This window comes from Cibotium barometz, chromosome 6 (genome assembly GCF_041138505.1).
Source record: "Cibotium barometz isolate CiBa-2024 chromosome 6, ASM4113850v1, whole genome shotgun sequence".
Lineage (NCBI taxonomy): Eukaryota > Viridiplantae > Streptophyta > Polypodiopsida > Cyatheales > Cibotiaceae > Cibotium > Cibotium barometz.
This window is the reverse complement of record NC_141051.1, coordinates 14,342,476-14,365,579: the sequence shown is the minus strand read 5'-3', so window position 1 is coordinate 14,365,579 and position 23,104 is coordinate 14,342,476. Positions and strand designations below refer to the sequence as shown.

The following is a 23,104-nucleotide window of genomic DNA, read 5'->3' as shown; positions in this document are numbered from 1 at the left end:
TTAACTAAGAGCTATGCTTCCATATAAGAGGATATGAAATGTGTGGTATATGCAAATAACAATATAAAATAAGATTTTTTATATCTAAAAAATAAATTTAAAATGGAGAGTAATTTGTTTTTTTTAAATGTGATACAATAGATAATTATACATTTTAGGCTTACATTATCTTCTATAAAAGGAGATTTAATGGGTATACTGGAAATATTCATCTGCAATACTAGTAGAGGTTACAATGTAATTTCCCAATGACATAGAGAACTCATGTGTGGATGTAGTTAAAAAGTCTCTGCAGGTACTATTTGTGATGACCATGTGGTAGGTGTGCCAACTACTTTATATCCATTTATTAAAAATGTTATAGCTTTTGAGTTTGCTCAAAGCTATTAAAGTTCTTGTTTGTGCTTTATAGCCTCAAAACAAGGTGTCCTAGAGTAAACTCCATCAACTTTATTATCTCTAGAAACAATTCATACACAAGGAGATGTAAAGGCTAATCTAGAACTATTCACGTGCTATACTAATAGAGAGGCTATGATGTGACATAGAGAATTCATGCATGAATGTAGCTACAGTGTTGTTCTTAAATAAATAGTCTATTTATACTCTTTGTGATCACCATGTGGTAGGTGCCAACTATTTTGCATTCATTAATTAAAAATGTTACAGCTTTTGACTCCACTCAAATCTATTAGAGTGCTTGTTTGTGCTTGTAACAAAGTGTGGTCTCTAATACCCCAGTAAAAAGAGGTCAAAAATACACTTATCATTTTTGGATGAGACCTTCTACCTAAATCTTGTTGGGTGTTTTATGTAGTTCTAGACCATTCATTATTCAATAGTACTACATAAAATATTAATCGATAGTAGTTGTTTTATGTAGTACTAGACTAAACATTAGTTTTATCTTCGTACATAGTACTAGACCAAACATTAGCTAATAGTTTGTGTTTCATCACTTTACATACTACTAGACCAAACATTAGCTAAACATTGTTGTTTTGTGTGGAAGCTAGTAGAAGTGTCTAGGAGCACAATCTCACATCTATACTAAGCTCGCATTTTCATTATGGGGTTACTAAATAACTTACAAGGAAACTATAATCAATATGCTACTAGAAACAAGGAATGAGGAAGAGATGTAAGTATTGAAATATACAAAAGAGATGTTTACTAGATAGGTTACCAAGAAACTGTAAACAATACCTAGCTAGAAAGAAGGAATGAGGAAGATATTTAAGTATTGGAATACATACAAGATACATACTTAGAAGTATATATGATGAGGATCAAATCCTCACCAACTTTGTGACTTGCATTAGGTAGGCAATCATACTGTGTAATTTCTCTCTTGATTAATGATACATTTTTTAGATAAGTAAGATGTACCTTATGACCCACTCATTAATTAATGATGAGTTTTCATGGGAAGTACATACAAAAAGTAATTGGATCAACAATATTTATTTTTTGATTAATTAATGATGAGTTTTCATGGGAAGTACATACAAAAAGTAACTTGAAATAAAGAAACCTCTTTCAAGATTTCATAGTACATATAATGGGTGTGAATCAAAAGACAATGCTTTAAGTTATCATAATCTCATGCTCATATTTTACATTGATCATGTTCTAATACCTTTCATAAGAAGAAGCCATGTTTGAGTACAATAGATTCCAAATCCTTTTGTTGACACTGAAAGTAAAGTGTTGATACTACATACTATATTAGAGCTTTTTTCAATCTTGCTTTTGTAGTATGTGGGGATATTTGCATGTGTGTATGTGTGTTTATATGTGTGAGTGTAGGTGTAAGCATTTGTTGAGAAAAGTGGTGAAAAAGCATAGTGCTAGGAGATTTCCACAAAATGGATAGACATGAGGTCCTCCATCGTCTTAAGGTTTTGGGGTTCGGATGGCTAGACCAATTTGTGGAGACCTCCAATTAAGCGTGCATTGGCATAAACACAATTGGGATGGGTGACCTCTCGGGACTTGGCCCCCCACCCAATTTTCAACATGGTATCAGCAAACCCATGGATCAAAGTGTAGCCCCTGAGCCATAAGAGAAGCCAAGTTGAGCTTTTCAGCCAAGAAAACATGGACACATTAAACCTCTAAGCTAAGCAAAAGTGGACAAGTTGGCACCGAGGGAGGGTGTTGAGAAGAGTGGTGCCAAAGCATAGCACTAAGAGATTTCCACAAAATGGATAGAGTGGGGAGTTCCTCATCACCTTAAGGTTTTGGGGTCTAGATGGCTAGACTAATTTTCTCGAAACCTCTAGTTAGCATGCATTGGTGAAGTAAACACAACTGGGATGGGTGGCATCACTTGGACTTGGACTTGGACTTGGCCTCTCACCTTATTTTCAACAGTATTTACATGCACTTATGCTTGTGTATGCATATATACATGTATATACATGTGTACAGAATATACGACAAATGAATAAAGCAATAACTTTATGAAACATCAAAGTATCAACATATTATCGAAAGATGAAGTAAGTCAACATACATTGGAAAGATGTTGCGAAAGGTACCTCCTTGCATAGCTCTTGAGCTTAAATTTCAAACATCTCCATCTAATTGTTGTAAAACATAAGAGGATTTACAACAACTTTAGCACAACAATAACCTTATAATATAGTGTTTTAAAATAATAAAGTATTTTCAAGATAATTTTAAACATACTCACTTTTCTCTGTTATTTTGTTATTGATTACAACTTGAATCTTTGATTCGAGTATCTCAAGCTCCTTGAGATGTAAAGACATGAGGTTTCTACCCACATCAAAAGCCTGTGCAAAGACAAGATTTTTTAGGACAAATTTACACAAATACATGTCAAAAGTATTTACATATTAACATAATGAGGAGATTAGTATTCATGGATTTCAAAAGTATGCTAACACATCTTTTTCTACAAGCTAGACACAAACGGGTAACTTCAACATTCTAATCAAATAAAACTATTAATTTGATTAGAATTATCTAAAATGATAGTCACATCTTCAATGTCTACTTATTCTATTAATGATAACAATCATACCACGAGATATTTTGAGGTTTTGAAAGTCTCCAGGTTTTGTAGTTTTTTTGAAATGTTTCTTTCCTCCTTTAAAAACCATGTTTAAAAAAATAATATTTAATTCCATATCTATGTATATATTTATATATAAATACATACACACACACACAAAAATATATATACATAAGTGTGTGTTTATATATATATATATATATGTGTGTATACACACACATACATATTTATATCTATATAGATGTATGTGTAGATATCTATATATCTATGTGTGTGTGTGTGTGTGTGTGTGTGTATTTGTGTGTATGTGTGTGTGTGTGTGTGTATACATACATACATACATACATACATACATACATACATATATATATATATATATATATAGATAAATAGATAGATAGATATATATATGTATGTATGTTTATATATATACATACATACATACATACATATATATATATATACACACACATATAAACATATTCATATATACATATACATATAAACATATGTATATTCATATATACATATGTTTATATGTGTATGTATATTCATATATACATACACATATAAACATATGTATGTATGTATATTCATATATACATATGTTTATATGTGTATGTATATTCATATATACATACACATATAAACATATGTATGTATGTATATGTATATGTATATACATATACATATACATATATATATATACTTACATACACATATAAACATATTCATATATACATATATACATCTACATAGATATATATACATATATATATATATATATATATATATATTGTGGCGTGCCATTATGGATGGCCATGTGTGAATGACCCTTATGTAACCAACTCTAAGCTAATATAAAGAGGTGCCCACTCGTAGGAAAGGGACACGTGTACATTGTAACATTGGTGGAGACGTCGGGCAGTTAGTAGTTGGCAGACCCTTTTTCTTTCATTTCTCGGTATTTCCCTCTCTCAGCCATGAAATTTTGCTCGACACAGGCTAGCGCTAGGGTTTCTTTGCGTAGCTCTTTATCTATGCATGATAACTAATGCTCATTTTTTCTACTTCGCGTTGCCATGAAAACCATCGATCTGCTGGGGGTGTGTGTGAGAGAACCTTCATGACATGATAGAGTTCTCCCTATATATATATATATATATATATATATAGAGAGAGAGAGAGAGAGAGAGAGAGAGAGAGAGAGAGAGGAGAAAAGGAGAGAGCCATGGGATGGGGCTTGCACTTCCAGGCAAGGAGCACACTGAGAGAGGAGGATCTCGGAGATGGAAAGCTTCAAGAATTTGCTCATAGCCTTCACTTCTAAATGGAAAGATCTCAATTCCTCAATCGTAGAGGTTAATAAGTCCTGCCCTCTCAAACAAGAGGAGTTGCAGACCTCAGAAGCCGAGGCCATCCCCATCATAGAGCATTCCTGCCTTGCCAAGCTTCAAAAGCAGAAGGATGCTGCCAATATCATCAAATACGGACGTGAAAAAATCCTTATCCAGTTCCCTGCTGAGAAGCAGGATGCCGTGGAGGTGGACGCACATACTGCAGATGATGAGAACAGGTGAAAGAGAAGAAGGACCCCCTCGCCGCACACACTCAATTTGAGCTTAGAAATTCTAAAGCAGATTTCGGCAAGCGTAGAAGCTATGGTCGGCTAGTCAAGGTCCCTCAGCATGCCGAAGTCGCAGTTGCACTTATTCTTGTGATGCGGAATTATCCTGGTTATTATCACCACGATGATGTTGCTTTTGGGATTTTCTTGGTTAATGGTATCCAGCAGCACACTGGTTCTCTAGCATGCATTGTCATGGACATTGCAATCTCGTCCCTTCTTGAACTTAATGCTACACCAAAACCCCATTGGAGATAGATGGAGATCACAAAAAGAGAGTCGGTTTTTCTTATGCCGTAGAGCAGCCCTCGTGTTGAAGCCTCGGCTATACCTCAGGTGAGCATGCGTGTTGAGATTAGCTCCCCAACGCTCCATATGTCTCGCAACAAATGATGCCATGTCCATGTGTCTTTTGATGGAACGGGCGGTCCCCCCATATGAGGCGTTGGAACTTGTCCATAGTCATGTCATTGTCCTTCCGTCCCTAAGTCCGTTGTCATGTCATGCTCCATCTAAAAAAAGTTATCTATCTTTTTCCCTTAAGGGGGGAGGTGTAGTGTATGTGGTTGGCCATGTGGAAGGCCATGTGTGAATGACCCTTATGTGCTAATATAAAGAGGTTCCCACTCATAGGAAAGGGACACTCATTTTGGGGTCTAGTAACGTGTACATTACAATATATGTGTGTGTGTGTATATATATAAACTCTTCACCATAATTATTGGTAAAATGATGTTGATTCTCACTCAATATTGACATGACTTATATTCTACTACTAATGATGTGAGATATATGTGCTAAATTTCTGCTGACATGATGCATGATGTTGATGAAGATGCCTTAAATGCATCTAATATTGCTGCCTAATGAAGGATACGATCAGGGATTAGACATGGCACTACCTTGTGCATGTGATAATATATATATATATATATATATATATATATATGTATGTATGTATATACATACATACATGTATATATCTATATCTATATGTATATGTATATGTATATATATATATATATATATATATATATATATGTATATGTATATGTATATGTATATGTATATGTATATGTATATGTATATGTATATGTATATATATATATATATATATATATATATATATATATGTAAATGTATGTATGTATGTATGTGTGTGTGTATATACATATATATGTATATGTATATGTATATGTATATATATATATGTATATATATATATATATATATATGTATATGTATATATATATATATATATATATGTAAATGTATGTATGTATGTGTGTGTGTGTGTGTGTATATATAATACATACATACATACATACACACACACACACACACACACACATATATATATATATATACCACTAGCACATGTGCCACCCTTCCATTTATTATAGCCTTGAGTATCAAGGTATTTGTACCCTTGTTGCAACCGGCATATCCATCATTAGAGAGTGAACACAAGGTATCATAACACTTTGATAAATCCATAACACATAAAGTAGTAGATAATCCATCATCATGACTCTCACAATAAGCTCCACCGAGTTCAAAAGGAAACTCCCCCACTAGGCTCATAATCATGATTTTCATCATCAATGCAATCCACAAAATTCTTTACATTATCCTCAAGTATCTCATCATCTTGTTCCATGAAAATAATACTTGAGGATAAATTTTTTACCTTGCATGATTTTTAGTGATCCTTTCTCCACTTCTCTCCACACTTAAAACATAAACCTTTGCTCTTAAGATCATTTATGTGATCCTCTTTGATCACATTACTATTTGTCACACCACTTAAAGGCTTCCCATACCCACTTAAAGGCTTCCCATACCCACTTGGACCCTTGGTAGAGGCATTCCCAAATCTGAAATTTGGCATTGTATTTGTCCCATAAACCATAGGGTATCTTGGAATAGAAGATCCCATTGTAGAACTATTTGGAGCCTTTACACATAAGAGCTAGGAGTTGGATCATCCTTTTGAGGACTTTTGTATTGCCAATTGTGGGTATGTTTTTCATCATATATCTCGGACATCATAGCTTCTAAGAGAGAGAGAGAGAGGTCTTTAAGCATTTACATCCACACCAATGCTAGACTTCAAACTCTGGATGTACTTGATAATTTGGTAATTCTCACTCACCCCTTCTACATGTAAAGCAAGCTTTAGAAATCGGTGTGAGTACTCCTTCACACTCTAACCTCTTTGTTCCAAATCATTCCAAGCACCAATGAACTTGTTGCTATGCAATTATGATGTAAATGTATCCCTTATCTCATCTTTAAAAGATATCCAAGTAGTGACCTCATAACCATGAGAAGAAATGTTCCTCTACCAAGAGTGAGCATATCCCTCAAGGTGAAGAGTTGAAAAATAGACATTTTCCCTTTTGCTCCATGGATTAAGCTGAAAATACATATCCATATTGTTAATACATTCTTCAAACTCTTCATTGAAAGTGCTTTCTCCTTTGAATTTGGTGAAAACCACTTTGTCTTTTATCCCTTTGAATTCATCCCTTTCCTCATGATTGTTATCCTCGTGCATCCTTTTTCTAAGAGCCATCTATATGTGAAATCAAAAGACACATGTTTGCCTTTGTCTTGATTTCCAAATGGTGAAGTCCCTTGATTGCCCAATGATGAAGACCCATGATAAGCATCTCCCCCCTTAAACCTTGATGATGATGGTGGATTGTACTCCTTGTTTTTAACATGACCAAACCCATTTATACTGGCAAAAGATACAAGTCATCAGTTTGCCATGCTTGAGATGTCATCCCAAAAGATGTATTTGCACCTTGATAACCTCACCTTTGAGGTAATTCCTAAGGGATGATATTTCCTTCCTTGTTTCACTACACACTCCTTCCATCATGCTTTGTAACTTAGACCGCATGACCATCAACATGGAGTCCATGCTCATAGAAGGAATCATACTAGCCATACTTGCATGGGAATCCATATTGTCATTATCAACATGCATTTGAATTCCTTTACCCAAATGCAATTGGTTATCTTCCTCAAATCCACATTTGCATCTTGCACTACCTTTACAAACTTTCTCAGTCTTCCCCTCGGCATGGTTGAATTTAATAAAATCTAAATGGTTGAATCCTCAAATGATATCCGATTTTGTATTTTGTTAGTTTTATAGAAATCTTATGATGCCTACTATCCAAGTAGGTGGTCACCTTTGACCTGGTCAAAGCTGTACTATTCTCTATTTTGACTTTTCTACAAAAGTCAATCAGAAGTTATTTTCCCTTTTTACCCCCACACAAGACATTTGATTTGGGAATCCTCGGCTCTATGGGATGGTCTAAGAGTATACTATCCAACTATGAAGTCAATTTTGGTTCAGTGAAAGTGAATCAAAACTGTAAAAACCAAGGTAGCCGATACAAAATATAACTTGGTCGGTTACTCTGGTGTCCGAATGGAGAGGTTAATAGCAGCTAGAATTGGAGCTTAAGAGACAGGTAATCCAACCCTATATCCACTTTTTCTTCAGTCCAAAATCTCTTCTACTAAATTAGGGTTTTGTCTTTTTCTATGAAAATTGTCAAGATTATGTAACACCGAAGCATCCCTTTGGCTTTGGCAATAATCCATTGACCAATAATGCATCAATGACTATCTATTATTAAGTGTTTCCAAGAAAATCAACAAGTGTTTCCAAGCAAGTTTTACACAAATTTTGGCATGACCTTTGGATATCAATTACAAAATCTCAATGAAACCAACTACTATGATATTCCAATTATATTGCCTTGCATAATCATTACCAATCGATACCAATGCCAATACCAACCGATGTACATCTATGAAGTGCTACCTGCCGATCTCTCGACCAAGTCTACCCACCCTCTTACAAAGGTTTAGAATCCGATGACAAAGGTTGGGGCTATGTCTTCACATCCAATGTACCTAATCCCCTTTCATACCACTTTACCAAGGCACTCATGACACGAAAGGTTCAAGCCATGCTCCCCTTTGGCCTCTTCACCAATGCCAAAGGTACCCTCTCAACATACTAGATTCTAAAAGCATTTTGGAATTAAAATTTGAATATAACCAAGAGCTTGCAATCAAGTATGTGAGAGAGTTCACTTACAATGTAGACATTTATACTTGCATGCCAATATTATCAAGAGTTTAATGCTGGTGAAGAAGCTTGCAAAAGTGAACTCCAAATGGTTAGTCTTCTTGTCAATGATGTATTCTCAAACACTTGCCTTGTGTGCACTTCCCAATGCTAGAACCAATCCCTCAATGCCACACATATATGATAGAAATCAAATGAATACACAAATCCATGAAGAAACTCATGTTCTTGATCAAATGAGTAGAGATGATTATGCATTAACGTCGATTAATCTTGATTTATGATGATTAGGATTGCAATTAGTGAAAAAGTTGGAGGTAGAGCTTGATTTTTGAATATATGTCCCAAACTTGCGAGGGAGTGAAAATGATCAGTAGAACTTATTTTCACATGTGCTTGGCCAAAGGAAAATAAATGATCCACACTCAATTTCCCATGTCGAGGGTGCCAAATTGGTAAATATTTGGCCAAAATTGTCTATTTTTTCTCAATTTTTAATCCTTTGATGCACGGTTTGACTTTAAGATCACCATTTCCATGATTCCTAGCATCTCAACTTGAAACATTTATACAAGATGAGCTAGCTCTAATGAATGAGGAGGACATGATTGAGTATATGCCAAAATTGATTTTGGGCAGAAAAGAAAGGGTCCTTCACAACCGGTGAAACACTTGGTCAAATGGTGAGGATTACCTAAGGAAGAAGCTTCTTGGCAAACCGCGTCTACATTGGAAGGGTTTGATGGGTTATTGGATGCATTTGAGGAGTCCAACGAGGCTCAAGGAAGAAGCTTCTTGGTGACCTGCCTCTACATTGAAAGGGTTTGATGGATTATTGGATGCATTTAAGAAGTCCAATGAGGCTTAACAATGGTAAATTAGCTTGATGGAATTTCCTATAAACTCACTGTGGATAACCCTATACCCTTGGGTTTTGAATGCATAGTGCTTGAAAGTTACACAAGGCTATAATAATAGAGTTACATAAAACTATAATAACAAAGTTACTAATGTCATATAAATAATGGCCAAGGTAAGCTTTAAGATATGATATATGAAACACATCATGAATTCTTATCGTTGATGGAAGTGCTAATTGGTAAGCAACTTCACCAATACGTCTCGAAACCTTGTATGGCCCATAGTATTGATGAGCTAACTTGGTGTTTGTGTTGCCCTCAAGAGCACCATATCTAGTCTTGGGAATTCTCAAGAAGACCCAATCTCCCTCCTTGAACTCTATTGGTCTCCTATGAGCATTTGCATAGTGTCTCATCGTTTCTTGAGCTTGCTTCATATTAGCTTTGCATTGGAGTGTATCCAACTTTTCCATATCCTCTTTTGCATTAGGATTCACTCCCTCACCATCATTGGCATATTCAGAAGATGACATGCCAATGCTCTCATGATACATACTATTATAAGCAAACTTGGGAAGCAACAACCACTCATCCCAAACACCTTACGTATCATGGCAATAATGCCTCAAGTAAGTCTCCACCCACTTGTTCATCCTCTTGGTTTGTCCATCCATTTCAGGGTGGTAGGGTGCTAGGTGTCAAAATAGTCCCCATGATCTCAAATCATATCCTCCAAAATGTACTCATAAACTTCACATCTTGGTCACTAACAATTTGTTGTGGTACACCATGCAACCATGAACACATGATCCACAAACTACTTTGCAACCATAGATGCTAAAAATTTGACCTTGGAAGAAAAAAAATATGCTACTTTTGTTAAGTGGTCCACAACCACATATATGATATCCCATCCCCTCCTTGTGTGAGGTAGCCCTGTGATGAAATCCATAGAATTGTGTGTCCATTTTTCCTCGAGAATAAGCAAACGCTGAAGCAAACCACTGGGCTTATGTGTGTGGGATCCTTGTTTTTTTGCCAAGGTAAGAAGCTTGTCACAAACGCATACACATTTCATAGTTTTGCAATGTAGCCACCCATCTTCTTTGCTTGGGAGATATTGTAGGTTGAGACAAAAAGTATTGGAGTACTCTATGATCACTCTTCACAAAGAAATGACTCCCATATAAGTAATGATGCTACTTTTTTATTTCATGAAGTATTTCCAACATCTCTTGATCATAGACATGTATAACCATCTCTTTCTCATCAAGCTTTTGGCTCCCAAATGTGATTACTCCATGTTTTTGAAACAAAAAAGCCCCAATGTCTCTTCCACATGCATTGACTAAAACCATAAATGGCTACATGAAGTTTGGGTATACAAGTATAAGGACTGATGTGAGCATTTCCTTGAGCTCTTTGAATGTCTTATCAGTGGCTATGGCATCCCAAAAAAAAAAAAACCTTTTTCTTAAGCTTATCAAACAAGATCGGCAATATGAGTATATCTCTTAATGAACCTCCTATAGAATGATGATAAGCCCAAGAATCCCCTTAACATATTCCACCTTCTTGGATCCACCATAATACATTCTCACTATATGTCCAAGATACTCAACCTTTTGTGCCTCCATAAAGGTGCACTTGCTCTCCTTTGCATACAATTTATTGGCTCTTAAGCATCCAAAACATCCCTTACATCATTAAGTTTTCTTCCTCACTGTTTCTATATATATATATCAAGATATCATCAAAGAACACAAGTACCCATTTGTAAAGGAAAGGTCCAAGAACTTTATTCATTAAGATAGATACCTCTCTCAGTTCGAAAATCCATCTTATACTTATCACTCTCTTTGGTGATACCCCGATCTCATATCAATCTTGGAGAAGAAACATACACCCTTCAACTCATCAAGAAAGTTATCAATCCTAGGAATGGGAAATCTATTCTTTATTGTTGACTTATGTAAATACCTAAAGTCCACACACATACAAAAAGTGCCATCCTTCTTCTTGAACAAGAGTATGGGTGATGCAAAACGTGATTGACTAGGAGCAACCCATCCCATGTCCATGAGCTCTTGCACTTGCTTTGCCACTTTGTTCTTATCCACTTTTGACAACCTATAAGGTGGCTTGTGTTGACGGGCTTGGTATGCAGCTCAAGCTCTATCCCGTGATCCACCTCTCATTTTGGTGGCAAGCACTTTGGCATTTGAAACATATCTTCATACTCTATTAATAATCCTTTTATACCTTTATACATATTAACTTCACCCTTTTTCTCCTTCCTCTCTACCTTGCCAAGTTGTAATATATGCATACCATTTTCTTTAGCTCCATCTTAAGTTGTGCCGCATTGATCATCTTGATACATGGCACCTAGTTTCGATCAATGTAACCTCATGATTTCCATGTAGGAATCTCTTTTACCCTTGCTATAAATTCATGTAAAATAACCCAAGAGTTTCCAACCAATCATATATCCCAACACAATGTTAATGGGACCCATATCCGGGAAAAGCAAATCAACCTTCCAAGTATGATCCTTTGTGATTACCAACCCCACATCCTTGCATACCAATGTGCAATCCATATTTGTCCCATTAGCCACTTAAGCTTCATGCCAGAAGGGTAGAGCTATGGGTTGTAATTTGAGACTATACATGGATGTTGTGTTGATGAAGCTATGTGTGCTTCCCCTATGTATGCCGTCAATCTTAATGTACTTGCACCCTTGCAACCGGCATAGGCGTCACTATAGATATTGCACAAAGAGGCCAAATTATCCTTGTTATATGAACACAAATAGGTAACAATAACCCATCATCATAGTGAACTTCACTCTTCTTTGACCCACCCAGTTCAAAAAAAAAAAGTCTTTACATCTTCATCTTCATTGTTAGCATCTTCAAAGCAATCCTCATACTTGTCCACATCCTCTTTTGTACCTTCATTGCAAGATGTCATCTTCTTGGCTTTACAAACTTTCCAATGATCCTTGTACCATTTGTCACCACACTTGAAGTACAACCCCTTTTTCTTTAAGTCGTGGTGGATGTGATCTTCACTAGTGATCTTACTCTTATTGAAACCTTTAGCATCAACATGCTTCCCATCAACATTTGAGGGTCTATGAAGAGATGTAGTGAATCTGAAATTTTCTCTCCCACCTCTTCTATACATAGGGGTAATCTAGGAGGTGCGGTATATGAGGTGCAACACCACCTGAAGGTTTGAACATAGATGGAGTGTTCGAATCAACCCTTGCTCCTTGACTTACTTCCCTTACATGTGCATATTTTGCCTCATAACTTTCTGCAAGTAGCATGGCCTCTTTGATGGTGTCGGGTCTTTGAGCATCCATGTTAACTCTAATGTTGTTTTGTAACCCTTTTATGAACTTCCTCGATTTAAAATCCTCACTCAAGACTTCCACATGTAATGAAAACTTCATGAACTTATGCACATAGTTCTTTACATTACCCACTTGAGTGAGATCATCCCATTTCTCCACCATCCTAGATTGGCTTAGGGCTGAAATGAACATACGTCTCATTTCATTCTTGAAATCCCTCCATGTAGTGATCATGTACCCACGTGAGCATTTAAGTGCCACCACCATGCATGAGCATATCCCTCCAAATGTAATGTAGCAAATAACACTTTGGCTTGATCACTACTACGAGGACTAAGCTCAAAGTAAAGTTCCATCTTGTCAAGCCATTTGAACTTTGTAAAGGTAATTTTATCCTTTTGTCCTTTTAAACTCGTCCCCATCACCTCTATGATGCTCATGTAATCAAGCATGATTGGCTCCAAATTCATTGAAATGATGACCGACCATAAGTGGTGCCTTCCATGTTCCATCCACTATCGGCTCATGCAAAGCTAAACAACCCTTTCCCTTATCAAGGTTTCTTCCTTGGATTGGTGACAAACCTTACATCATAGTTTGTTGTATAGGCATTCCATACATGCATAACCCACCATGATGCTTCGATTGTGGAGGTAGATTTTTTTCCCCTTGTGTAAAGCCATGATGGACCATGGTCAAAAGGCAAACTAGCTTGTAGAGCATTTGATCCATTCATGTGCCTTGCATCCTCAATTAGCATATGGGCTTCTATCCAACTAACTTGCATTTTATTTGATGCATATGCATGCCTTGTTGGTTCACACAACATCTCTTTGCCGGTACTCCACTCTTGTTTCAAGTTAGAGACTCCATCTTGGATATCTTTTCCCAAAGCATCGACCTTGTCAACCATGAATTGAAATCTTTGATCCATGCAGCCCACCAAGTTCTCATGCCTCTTCATGGTTAAATTATCATTCCTATCCATCCGTTCACAAAGCTTCTGTATAAAATACAAGATGACATTCATGTCTTCCCCAACTTTAGGCACCTCCAAGGCATTGACATCTTCATGTGCTACTTCATTAACATTGCTTTGTTCATGCATAGCTTTATGTATTTCCACATGAGAAGAATGACTTGCAAGTTGTTCCTCCTTGGCATCATTTGCACCCACTTCCTCATGCACAAGAGCTTCCTTCAAGTTACCCTTGTTTTTGAAGTTTTGACCTCTTTCTAGCATGCTATTGAGTGTAGAATGTCCAAATCTTGTCAAAATCCTTTGGTTTTTTCTTTGGTGAGTTAATGATGAGTACTACCTACTCCCAACAGGGTTTGATCAAAGTCAAAGGGAAAGTATATTCTATTTTGACTTTGCGAGAAAAGTGAACTATACCTATTGACCAACCAAATAGTAATGGATCGGGGAGCTCAATGGCTCTTCTCAAAACTCTAAGGGAATACTCTTGGAATATGTAAAGACTTTGGCAAGATACAAAATAGTCTATGACTAAATTAGGGTTTTTGCTTATAGTTAACCTTGCCAGTTGGGATAGCAAACGGTACCAGAATTGGGATCTTGATAACTCGAGACGTAGCCCCTAGAGAGTACTAAAAGTCTATGTAAACACTCACAAAACAGCCCCAATCAATTTTGACTGAATTAGGGTTTTGTGATCCTATAGAACATAGTCAAAATGTCCCAAAACTGACATGGTTACATTCCAATTGCATTTACCAATGCTCCAACACATCAAAAGTGTTATCCTGGAAATATGCATTTGAGTAGCTAAAACTCAATCCATAAGCATGGACCATGTATGTACTTTGCAAAACTTTTGGCATAATCTCATTTGTATTTGCAATTGAATCTCAAATCGAAAATTGCATCCAATATCAATTGTTAATACATGCCCCAATTGTTTATCAATTACATTTTCCCATTTATTACTTGTGATATGTCGAAGAATCACTCTTACTTGCCGATCATCTAGCCAAGCCCTTACCAAATTTTAGAGTCTGATGGCAAGGGTTGAGGCCATGTATTCATACCATATACCTAATCCCCTTTCCTACCGTTTTACCAAAGCACTCAACAGCACACAATGTTCATGACGCACTCCCCTTTGGCCACTCCACCTAGTGCTAAAGGTACCTTCTCATCATATTAGATTCAAGAAGCATTTTGTAATTGAAATTTAAATGTACTAAAGCTTGCAATATAAGTATGTGAGAGGAGAGAGTTCACTTACAAAGGTAGCATGTACTCATGCTTATTTCATCTCATTCCAATTTCATATGCTATAACACTGCTTCCAACAAGCAATCCAATCTAAATCCTCTTACGCATAGGCCAAAATGGCAAGAAGCTAATACATACACACCATGTGCATTCCCAAGGTTACCATTCTGCATCCATTATGCATCAGTTAATCATTCCCTGCATGTTAGTTCAATGCCAATCAATCAATAGTACAAATGTATGTATATGGCTGGAAAGCTTGCAAGAAACCCTAAAGAATCAAGAAGCTATGGATGAAGCTTTAATAGAATTATTGCTTGATCACTAAGATTGAAAAATGTGGCCAAGCTTGTCTTTATAATGAAACATCAAGGTTCTAGCCAAAGGCATCATTTTCTTACTTTCTTGATGCAAATCAATGGAAAAGGCAAAAAAAAAGCCCATAGGCAATCAAGAAACTCACCAATGTGTCCCAAGATTTGGAAATCACTTGATCAAAGCCTTTGAAGGACTATTTGTACCATTGATAAGCAATATATGCACTCCATTTTCCAACATTGTGTGCAATCTCAATCAAAGTAGCTCAAGGCCTTTGGAGAATCGCTGCCAACTTCATGGGGATTTTGGAATGGAAAAGACCACCATGGAAAGCTTGGAGAGACTAGTAATGCTAAAAAATGTGCAAAGGAGTGGCAAATAGAAGCACTACTCAAGATGTTCTCTCCCGTGGAAGTTAGGGTTTGCAAAAAAGTGACCCAAAGTGTACAAAAATTATAGCAAATCTTGAAAATCAAGAAAATGCCAAAGATAAGCCCAAACTTTTCAAATATGGCCAATTTTTCTCCCAAAATGACCAAGAAAATTATTAAAATGTAATTTCTCAATATTCTTGGCAAGATTGATGGAAAACCAAAAAGTTAATTTTCAAATTTGAAAAAAAATCCAAAAATTTACAAAAATGGATCAAATACAAGGGCTTTGATAGCACTGAAATAAAGGTGAACTCTCATTAAACCGAAGTTTGCACGGTAGCACTCATGGAGGAGGACTCGCTCTTCTTCTTAAAAGGGATAAGCCACCATAGCTAGGATTAGTAAGGTGGCCTCTCATTAAGCCAAAGTTTTCACATGGTAGCACTCATGGAGAAGGACTCACTCCTCAAAAGGAAGAAGCCACTATAGCTAGGATTAGTAAGTTGTAATTGTGATTAGCAAATGATTAGTTACATGACTAGTCCTCCTTTTCACTTATATACATGGATGTCACTTTCACATTACACTTTCATGTGTCCATGGACATGGTCCTTTTCCCATTCTCTAATCTCTTGGCCTTAGGCGCAAATCACATGGAACTTTGTAAGTTTTGTACAATTAATCTGTTTCTTAAAGATATTGCAATACTTTTTGTAAATATTATACAAATGTTTAGCTTACTATATGTGCCTTATAAGTATAGACATATAATATTCACATATATCCTATAGATGTATATATTAATCATTAGTTTGAGGACATAATTGAATAGATATTACACTTTAAATAGAAATCATGTATCATGAGTCGAGGATTATATATCAACATTAAAAAAATGTAATGTGTATATAAATTCAATATAAAAACTACATCAAAAGGTGGGTCCCAATTATTTGTACTCTATAAAAACTAGATCAAAAGGTGGAAGCCAATTGTTGGCGCTTTAAAAGTCATCCTGCTTCTATGTACCAGTAGCCGCATACAAAGGGTGATCTTCCATGCGGTCGAAAACTATCAAATCTCTTCAAAAACTTGGCACTTGGCACGTGGTTGGCTAGTGGGGGTAAACCAACATTATGTTCAAGATGCGGGCATCCCTAGGAGTCTCAATGTCATTATCTTTGGGATTGCCTGAAGGCTCAACAAGTTTGGTAGAGGATCCTACATATTGTCTCTATGGATCTAGTCCCTGCTCGTATTGTTACGTGGGACACAATTACTTGGGCCACTGAGGTTGCACTTGTTAATGTCATATAAGGAGGAAGGTGGGGGACTAGCCCTTCAAGTCTCTCATCTTCACATTTCTGCAGTGCTAGTCCCAGCTCCATCCACAAGTCGTTGGTCACTAGGTTCCTGCCAGAGATGGGAGATTTGCAGTAGTATAGTTGTGTGGGACACAATTGCTTGGGCCACTAAGGCCGCACTTATCAACGTCATATAAGGAGGAAGTTGGGGGACTATCCCTTCAAGTCTCTCACCTTCACATTTCTGCAATGCTAGTCTCAGCTCCATCCATAAGTCATTGGTAACTAGGTTCATGCCAGAGATGGGAGATTTGTAGTAGTATAGCTACGTGGCACATATGGAGAGCTTGAATGCAGCAAATCCATTGAAGTCACCCTCAGAGTCCATCAAGAGCATTTGGCTCAATATTGTTCATATCCTCCATGGTCAGTGGCTCAAACCACATGGAGAAGCACTGAGAGGCCTCCTGAGGATCTAGCATCATGGTCTCTTTCTCATAGATAGTGGTGGGAACGAGCTCACTTGGCACTATAGACCACCACATGTGTGGTTGTTTTCCTCTCCCCCCATTGTATGAGATAGCCTTCTCCTCGTAGAGTGGCTAGCCAGAGGAGAAGAGCATCCTCCCCCCTTTTTATACATCTTACCTCTCGTTTTCCATTTGAGGAGTTTGTATGTAGCCATTTCCAGTTATTTTCTAGGTAACAAATACAAGGATCTTTTAAAAAACGCATCCTACTTTTTTGTCAATGCAATTAAAATAATGATATATTTCCTCCTTGATATGCCTTTTTTATAAAAGGATATAAACTGATATGTGGCCTTCATAATACAAGTGTTACTTAAAGAAGATGTTGCATGAGTGATGATCATGGAACCAAATGGTTGGACTAGAAGCACACTTGCATTTGCCTTGAGAGCTTTACTTGGTATCAATTACACATTCTATGACTTCTCATTGCAATTTGACATAACTAAAAATATTATGATAAGATAACTTGGAAAACAATGTGCATATCTAATGAGAGAATTTATGAAACCCATACTACTACAAGACTTCTTCATTGAGAACACCATTCATTCATGCTCTTTTAGATTTTAGTAATTTTTTATACATTTCAAGTGTGAAATCTCATTAACTAAAGAAGTATAAAAATCATTTTCTTTAAGCCATGCTATTGTGGAGAAATAATATATCATTCTACAATATTAGATGCATGATTAAGCTTTTTGTAAGAGCAATCTTTTGTATTCAAAAACATTGATCTCTTATCCTTTCTATCATGTTGCATACACAATTATCTCCGTTGAAAAAATAATAATAAAATTATTAGAATTTTGACTTTATATTTGAAGAAATTCAAAACTAATATATATACACATGTAAACATCTAGATAAACATGTAGATATATATGTAGCACTGAGCTCAATCTCTTAAACTCAACTTATCAACTAAACAAAAAAGCATCCATAAATGACAATAAAATGCATTTAGAGAGAGAGAGAGAGAGACAGAGAGAGAGAGAGATTAAGTCTCTTTTATGAGAACTTAATAAGGCCCATTCTAATTGTATTTAAAAATGAGATCCAAATTAAAGATTTAACGAACTCTTACAAGAAAATATGAATAAATGTTTAAGTTCATTACTAAAAGATAATGACAATAAGGCTCAAGCCTATTATTGGAATATAATGGCACTTAAAGAATCGCATTACAATGGTTTTTTTAGTGGTTCTAAAACACTATGCTCCATAAAAAACTTTTCTTCCTATGTGATTATTTACAAAGTCTATATGGACTTTATTCACCAACAAAGTCCACCGAGGTTTTAATTGAAAGGATTCTTGATAGAACCAACTAAGACTAATGTATTTATCTTCCTAATATTGGAATATATTCAACCTTGCAAATTCAAAGAGTAATTGTACTCATATAATTTAATAAATTTTTAAAAATTTAAAGAACTACTTAAAAAAAGAAACTTAGCAAGTTATGATTTAAGTCAAGAAAGGTAGTCTATAAAAAATAGGAGAGAGAGAGAGAGAGAGAGAGAGTCATCAAACCAAGCGTAATAATTACATTCTCATTAACTCCCAAACATAAGTTTCTCACTAGGTTTTAAAAGGGTTGAAATTACTGTCTAAATCTAATTCTAGTAAAAAAAAGAAAGGTAAAAGCAAATGAATAATGTTTTTAAAGTGGAGAGAGAGAGAGAGAGAGAGACTCGGCAAACCAAGTGTAATACTTACATTCTCATTAGTGCACAAACATAAGTTCCTCACTAGGTTTTAAAAGAGTTGAAATTATTGGCTAAACCTAATTCTAGTCAAAAAGAGAAAGATAAAAGTAAATGAATAAGATTTTGAAAGAGTGAGAGTGAGAGAGAGAGAGAGAGAGAGAGAGAGAGAGAGAGAGAGACTAAACAAACCAAGTGTAATATTTATGTTCTCATTAGCACCCAAACATAGGCTGCTCACTAGGTTAAGAAAGAGCCAAAGTTGTTGGGTAAACCTAGTTCTAGTGAAAAATAGAAAGATAAAAGCAAATGAATAGGATTTTGAAAGTGGGAGAGAGAGAGAGAGAGAGAGAGAGAGAGAGAGAGAGATGAAGCAAACAATAACAAAACCATTGTGACAATATGCACATTCGTCTATATGGGGTCAACACTTTCTAGCCCATCTCACTTTGTATGTATGGTTAACACTTCCTAAACTATCTCACTTTATCTATATTGTCAACACTTTATAGCCCTTTTCACTTGCTACAATAATCATAAAATAAATGAGCTTTTTGTATTATGAAATACTCATTTGCAACCTCAACTTTACATGTCTTGATTTTTTAGTTGTGCAACCATGAGGTTAACAATCATTATGCTAGGTGAGAGGTCTACATGCTATCTAATTTGCATATGCTATTGAAGAAGACTTGGATTAAGCCCCCAACCTGTTCCAAGTGACTCTTACTGGTATTATTCAGTAAAAGGTGGGTGGATGTGAACAGTAGTATTTCTTGGAATAGGATGTGAGCTCAGAAGGGTTGTCTGAAGCTGTAAGAAGATGGTTGGATGTAAACATTTGCAGTGACTAATATATATTAAATATTCTTTTTTTTTTTAAGTTTTAAACTAAGTGGACACTAGCCAAGAATCATGGCTGTGGTGGGTCAAACTTGATCTTTACAACAAATCTGCATCTCAAAGCGTAGAAGGGTACTGACCCGTATCGAGTGCCATTTTAAGCCCACACAGCCATGTATCAAACCTTAGCATCATGCAAGGCAAATGGTAAACCGTCTAATGGGGTTGAAAGTACAGATCCACGACCAAAAACACACACACACACATAGTTTAGCGGCAGATCTACACTGTGCGGCGGAGGCCTACCTGGGCCTGGCAAATTCAACGAGAGGAGGAGACGACGACCGCCAGAAGGCGCCAACTCTATCGAGCTCGTAGGCCTTCTTCTTGTTGAGGAGGCCGCTTGGTGGGGTTCTGGAAGCGCGCCGGAATTAGGGCATGGGCTTCCTCCCGCCATGAGCTGCTCATCTCATTGATGTGGTTCGCTTCGCACTCACCAGAACAGAAAGGGAAGCGCCACCTCAAAGGGTTTAATGCGCGCCCTTGTGGCTCTCTGGAGCGAGAGAGCCAACGAAGAGGCCTCTGCTGCCGCGCGCCCCCTCGCCTCCCCTCCCCTCCCCTCCGCCCCTCTCTCTCTCTCTCTCTCTCTCTCTCAGGAGGATGGTGGAGACGTAGGAGGGCGACCGACTTGACCGCTCGCCGATATTTTCAGAAAGATTCGGTGGGTTTGACCGTACTCAATACATACGGCCTTTATACGTACTCAATATTCGTTGTGTTTTAAAAACTTGTTAATATTATATATATATATATATATATATATTTACTGCCTCCAAAAAAAAAACTTGTTTTAAAGATTTTGAACTTAGGAGCTCATGTGGACCACCTTTTGAGGCATTCCTCACAATGCCGTTGGCATGTGCTCTAAGCACTAAGGGAACCAATTCCCAACACCTCCAATAATCTTGAGGATTCGGGAAAGGTAAAAGAGATCATTCTTGTTTCTTGTATAGGAATAAAATATTCTTCCTCTCGAGGAAAGTTTTTCAAGGAGAACTAAAACTTGGCTGGTTTTTTATCAAGATTTGATTTTTTTGAATTCTATCACTAATTATGCTACACGACTCTTAAAAACCTTTTAAGAGTGCAACATATCCTATTCTGGACAATCATAAACCTTGATAGTGATTTACAATCTCCACCACAAACTTGGCACACCATCACATCAAAATATTCCATTTCTTTTCACCTTTATGAGGTTGTTTCCATTATCCTATTTTATGCATTTCTTATTAACTTTTTGAAGGTCATTTAGACACATGTACATGCTGCTTAAAGAAAGGGAGAAAGTCATATATATCCACCCACCACCACTCACCGGAGTTATTTCGTAACATTTATTTTTTTTTTATGATAGAGTATGTCTTTAGACAAAGTATTCTCAATATAGAGTAATGTTAGTGCCTTAATCTCACCAGGTGGACTGTTACATTTGTGCTTTCTCCATTAGTACACGCCGCATGGGCGTGCATCTTTACAAATGCTTTCTTTTTGCTATTTAAAGGCTTGCATTTAGAAATAGATCCAAGTTGTACACCACAACCATGTCGTGACACTATAGCATGCCTAGCAAAGGGTGTGCTCAAGGGCCTTTCTTTAAAAACCTTCCCTCCATACATGATACCACCACCACGAATGTGAAAAGGGAAATAGACTTAGAAGTTTTAAAAACATATCTTTGTAATCTCTTTTTATCATACATACATCAATATACATGCTGAGTGTACCTCAATTACACTAGGCATCAATTAAAAAATGCATATTCTACAAGCATATTAGGCATTACCTTGAAACACTCTCTTTGTGTTGGAGGGCATATATTCTCACCCATGTTTAGAGGCTGGTTGGCGTTGTGTAATGGAAATTTGTTAAATACTCTATATGAAGGAAAGTCACGTGGAAGGGGGGCTATATAAGCCATATGAAAAGAAAGTCTGGGGGCTATATAAGCCATATAAAAGGAAAGTCCTATGGAAGGGGGGCTATATAAGCCATGAAGGATTTCTTCATACCCACGCTCTGTTCACACCATGTGTTTAGAGGCAAGGAAGCCAAGGTGAAGGTGGGGTAACTTCCAACAAAGCTCACCCTTTGCATGCTTATATAGGCATGGCACCAATTAGCTCATTAACTGGGATGCGCTAGCAATTTTATGAAAGTGGTCATTGAAACGTGGTATTAGAGTTAGGTCTATAGATCTTAGCCATTACACTTACTTAAATTTAGGGATGTTTTAGAGAGCATATTTGGGGGCTCATTGTGGTCCTTGAATTATGACGCATACAAGGAAATCCTTGTGAAAGCAAGCTTATATAAGCCATGAAAGGTTTCTTCATATAATCACTTTTATCATAATCGTACATTCTTGGGAAACATTCTCATGTAAGGGTTCATAACCACCCGACCACCCATGAGCTCTAGTAGTAGGACCCGCACACACCTACCCAAGTCTCCCACCATAGTGGTTACTTATCTCAAGATCTTGCAAGATCTAAAGTTATACTATCCCCACAGAGATGTGCAACCTAGACTTCATTATTAGAAGTCAACATACACCATAAAAGTGTGTCAAAAACTACCACTACAAATCAACTATGTAGCATAAAAGCACTTTTATAGAAGTGTGACATCTCTACCATAGTAGCATGTTAGCCAACCACTGTAATGAGCCCTGCAACAACTCCCGAGGATTTCTTATTTCCAGAAACAA

The 23,104-nt window shown here is 36.6% G+C and overlaps 2 long non-coding RNA genes across 2 annotated transcripts in view; one reads left to right on the top strand and one right to left on the bottom strand.

Moving 5' to 3' along the window:
• The window catches only part of LOC147637433 (uncharacterized), a 160,950-nt gene that overhangs the window by 28,774 nt on the left and 109,072 nt on the right, over nt 1-23,104 (top strand). The window lies entirely within an intron of this gene.
• LOC147637435 (uncharacterized) lies at nt 1,716-20,981 on the bottom strand. Its single transcript, XR_015266037.1, has 4 exons — nt 20,641-20,981; nt 2,699-2,801; nt 2,519-2,585; nt 1,716-2,055 (listed from the first exon to the last, which is right to left on the bottom strand). It is a non-coding gene; the product is annotated as an uncharacterized LOC147637435 (long non-coding RNA).